The sequence below is a fragment of the Peromyscus eremicus genome, chromosome 9, assembly GCF_949786415.1.
Source record: "Peromyscus eremicus chromosome 9, PerEre_H2_v1, whole genome shotgun sequence".
NCBI lineage: Eukaryota > Metazoa > Chordata > Mammalia > Rodentia > Cricetidae > Peromyscus > Peromyscus eremicus.
The window spans coordinates 77,172,153-77,177,578 of NC_081425.1; positions in this window are offsets into that span (position 1 = coordinate 77,172,153).

Genomic DNA, 5,426 nt, shown 5'->3' on the forward strand with positions numbered 1-5,426 from the left:
ACGTCTACAACAAGCATAATAACCTACTCTAATCTTTTTCTTTTAGGAATAGGATTACATTTAAACTAAACATGTTTTAAGTTGACAGACACAAATATTTCACATGCAGAGAATTATTTGTAATTCAGTTTAATAAACAATTTAATTATTTTATTTATTTTATTAATAGAAACTCACAATCTAAAAGTTTTTACTGTATAGAAAAATTTCCAAGTGTTTATGATTGGCTAAAACTTCATTTTACAGTCCCACACTGAAAAATGGTTCTATTTACTAAAAAGAAATGCCTAAAGTATAACCAATAACCACTTGAATATGTTGCAGTGAGTTTATGATTTCTTCCACATTATTTCTCAAAATCCAGTGGGGTTTAGGTCTGTTTCAAAGTGACATTAATAAAATCCTTCTCTTGTGGCTTAAGTCTGTGTATTTTTTAAGTGACATTAATAAATTCTTCTCTTAAACAGAGCACCCTTCATCTTTTTATCAGATAAAATGTGGCCACTCTGAATACACCATTTCCCTTACAACTCTCTGCAAAAGCATGGGAGAGCATCAATTCATAGTTTATTATTAGCTATACACTATTTCCAAAACATGATTCTCTCCTCTTTGCTTATGCTTCTTACCACCACCTCCTAATGTGATGTTCTTTATGAAGTTGGTTAATTCTTTTTTCAGACCTTGCTACTATCCTTAGTGACATTAGCATTCACATGCGACCAGAGGCAACAGCGTGGTCAACATGGTTCCCCACCAACCCTTCCACACTTTCTTTCTTTACTTCCTCAGCCACTCAGCCGTTCTTTCTCAACACGGTCACAAACTAGACTCTGTCATGAGAAACTGCATGCCACTGAGATCTCCAACTTCGAATGCCATTCTGTAGCCTCCACATCGGACTCCACCAGGTCACATGTTTAATAAGCCTCTCAACAAAATCACCATCCCAATGAGGCCTACAATTCATTCAACCTTATCACGCACTGGCATCCATCAGAACGCAGCGCCCACTCTCCTCTTTAGCTAGCTTAGGTTTGCCAATACATAATGCCCTTGACAAAGCCATCAGTTTTACTCCCCCCTTCTGTCAGGCTCATCTGGAAAGTGCAACTTGCACTCCCAACCTGCATAACCATGCTTTTCCATTCATTGCTGGACGGATGAATGCTGGCAATGAAAAGTTACAGAACCTGCCAGGCATCTTCCATCAACTCTAGGCTTGAAGGGGGTGGCTGAAACTGCCTACCATACTGTCCCACTCCATAACAACAGCGATTTCCTTCCTTTCTTCTTTGCAAATGTCTCTACACCCTCTCGGGAACTTCTGAAGTGGAGTTTTATAATCATACACGCCACTGATGAGTGAGAAAAAATAGGTGGAGGGGGCTCCTGTATCCTCTCATAGAAACCCTATATGCATTTCTATCTTCTTGTTCTTTCCTATTTGGTAATTAGAGAAGCTGGCCACAGATAAGAAGACCCAATGTGATATATGCAAACAATGAAACAATCTCAGTGACCAAAGGGAACATGACTCCAACCCGTGGTCACCTTCATTCAGCCTTAATGCTCTGGAGAGCCTGAAGTCAATGGAATCCTGATTCCTATTGCTACCTAGGCTCTCCTGCTCAACCACATAGCTGACTTTCTAATGGCTTATTGATATTTTGATTTTATATCAGAGGTTTCCCAGGCTTGCCCAAAGCAAAACCCCTAATTCAGTATGCCTCCCCATTCTGCCACATTTTCTCCAACTTTTTTTTAACCTTTTCATTCTTCAGGACTCAATGTGAATATTGTGTACCAGCAATGATTTCTTAAAGCCACCAAGCTTCCAGCAATTTGTTACAGCAGTCCCCAAAACCCAATACAAAGTCTTACATAGCAGAAGTCTTACAGAGGAGAAATTTACAAAATCAAGGTAATTATGGGAAAAGTGGAGGTTGGTATTTTAGTGAAGAGGGACTTTGGACAGTCAATACACAATGTGTGATTTTCCTTAATATGGAAAATGAAAGTGATATAATCATAGCAAGACTCCTACCATCTCTTCTTAGCAGCTCAACACAGGGGATTTAGTGGATAACTAGGGGCTCAGCATTGCCACATTGTCATTTGTTTAGATTTCCCCAGGATTATCTTGTTCAAGATGTTCACACCATTCTGCTCCTCTTTAGGATTAGAAATACTTACTGGACGTGTCCATTGTACACAGAATTGTGGAGTTCGTTTAGCTGCTTACCTTGAAACTGCTGTGGACCACGCAGCTCTTGCTGGAATAAAGGGAAGTTTTCCCTGATTTTGCTTATCAGATAATCTTTCCATACTCATTTTATGTTTCAGAACTATAAGTCTGAGGAGATTAGAAACACAGTCAACAACTTTGGATACACTTTGTGCGTCAGAAGTGTGATGTGTTGTCTTAAACAGCTCAGCCAATAAACAACAAATTTCTATATATATAAAAAAAGCTACTCTATTTTCTGCAGGTCCCTTGTCTGCTTTTCTCATACATCTGCAAAAGTTCCAACAGCATGTCTACATAGCGTTAAGCATCATAAACAGCGAAAATGGTTTGCTCAGACTTTGCTCCATTCAGCAATACTTGAACAGCATACCCAATGACTTCTGTGCGAGGAACATTATGATTATAACTTGGGATCAAACAAACATTTTAAAAATTGCTCCACTCAGCCATTTGTTTTGTATTTCTTGTCTTTCTCCTTCGTCAATTTTTTATTTTTGAGATTATAATTACAACATTGCTCCCATCCATTTACTCCCTCCAAACCCTCCCATATTCCACTCCCTGCTTTCTTTCAAACCCATAGCCTCTGTCTTTATCAACTTTTAGAACACGTATATGTGTATAAGCATATACGTATATATTCCTAAATACAACTTGCTCAGTCTGTGTGATGTTACTAGTATATATCATATTTTTGGGGCTGACCAATTCAGGGGTAACCAATTATTGTGTTCTTCCCTAGGAAGACTATTTCTCCCACTCTCCACATCCCTTAGTGCCTGTAGTTCTTCTGCAGGGTTAATGCCTGGTGGGCTTCCCCCCATCTATTTGGGCATGTCTATTGACATCATCCTTATTCAGCTCACGTTTAGGCAATCATATTGATGAGACTTTATGGATGTATTTTATGAGGTTACTAGGAGACACAATCTCCTGGCAAACTCCCTGGTCTTACACTCTTCATGCACTCTCTTCCACTGTGTTCCCTGAGTCTTAGGTGTGGAAATGCTGTATAATGTATTCACTAGAACTGGACTCTACAACTCTGCATTTTGACTGGTTGTAGTTTTCTATCGTGGTCTCCATCTGTTGTAAAGGGAAGTTTCCATGACGAGGGGTAGAAGAACAAATGTTTAGATTGTTGTTGGGATTATGTGGGTTTAGTAAAGTAATGTCTCTACATTCTCCTCCAATATCCGTGACTTCATTAACAGTGAGAAGTTAGCAAGGTTTCCAGTACCAGATACAATTTTGCTCCTGTTGAGCAGGACCTAAACCCAATCAGAAGCTGCTGGGAACTACTTAGGAATTTGTGTGCCTCTACTGTACCACTAAGGTTATCATGCCATGCTGGTCATTGATGTGATTCATAGGCATCATAGCTAGGTGGGGCTGTGGGCTGTCTCTTTACTTTGCAAGGTAGAAGGTGTCTTCTGGTACCGTGAAAGCTAGTCCTCAGGGAGGAGACATTCAGGTCGGTTCCAGGTCAGGGACCTCTGGGCTCTGCATCTGAAGTACATGGTGTCTTCTGCAGTATGGACTTACCTTCCACCTCTGTGGAGCAGCCAAGGGCAGTAGCAGCAGGCTGTGTGTTTTTGAGGTGTCTAGGACAACCCTGACCAACATATCAAAAGGGGCCTTCTCATGCCTGGTGTTGGAGTTTTTGTTAGGTGATTTTTTGGCTCTTGTAGGGAACATCATGAGCTCAGAAGAGAAAAGTTCAATAAAACAGTATATTTATATTTGCATAGAATTACATTTATTATAGGGGCTTTAGGTATATAGTTAATAGCACGATTCCTTATGCCCTTTTCAGACATCTTTATTGTTATTTTACCTTCCTTCTTCTGTATCTATAGCTCCTCTTTTCTGAAGATCCCTCCTTTCCCATTTCCCTGATCAAGCACTTGTACCATGTGATTCCTCTCTCTCCATGGCTCCCGACACCCCTGTCCTGGCAATGGTTCCCTTTTCCTTTCCTGGTTTCTGCAGTAGCTCCAGGCTATGAACATCTGAAGACGTGGAGTCAGGAGCCTCTGATGGGAGAGACTATGCGACGTCTTCCTAGGTCTTGGTTACCTCACTCATATGACCCTCTCTAGTTCCATTTATTTACCTTCAAAGTTCATTATTTCATTTTTACAGCAAATACTATTCCATACTCTAGATATACTATATTTTCATTGCTGAGACCTTTGGGCCTATGCTGAATCATATGGTAGGCTTATTTTCAGCTTTTTGAGACTTCTCCACACTGATTTTCTTTTTCTTTTTTTTTTAAAGATTTATTTATTTATGTGTTTTATGTGCATGAATGCTTTGTCTGCCTGCAGGCCAGAAGAGGGCATCAGATCTCATTACAGAAGGTTGTGAGTCACCATATGGTTGCTGGGATTCGAACTCAAGAACTCTGGAAGAACAGCCAGTGCTCTTAACCACTGAGCCATCTCTCCAGCCCCTACACTGATTTTCATATTGGCTGTGCCACCTTGCGATCCCACCAACAGTGAATGAGGGCCCCTTTTCGCCTACATCTCCTCTAGCATTTGTTGTTAGTTTTGGCTATTCTAACTGGAGTAAGATGAAATCTCAAAGTTGTTATGATTTTCATTTCTCTGATTGCTAGAGAAAATGAACATTTTGGAGATATTTTTCAGTCATTTTTTCCCTTCTTTTGAGAACTGTCTGTTCAGATTCCAGGTCCGTTATTAGAATGGGTCATTTGTATTTTTGACTCTTTGTTTCTTTGAGTTCTTAATGTATTCTGTATGTGAATTCCCTATCAGATGTATAGCTGGCTCAGACTCTCCCATTGTGTGGGCTTCCTCTGTGTCTGGCTCACTGTTTCTTTAGTTCTGCTGGAGCTTCTTAGTTTTATGAAGTGCCGCGTGTCAGTTGTTGGCCTTCATTCTCAGTAAGTGGAGTCCTATTCAGAAAGTCCTTTCCAGCTGGTCAGCGGTGGCACACGCCTTTAACCCCAGCACTTGGGAAGCAGAGGCAGGCGGATCTCTGTGTGTTTGAGGCCAGCTTGGTCTCCACATCTTCAAATGTTCATAGCCTGGAGTTCCAGGATAGCCAAGGTTATGCAGAGAAAGCCTGTCTTGAAAAACCAAAAAGAGAAAAGAAAAGAAAAGAAAAGAAAAGAAAGAAAGAAAGAAAAGCAGAAAGTTCTTTC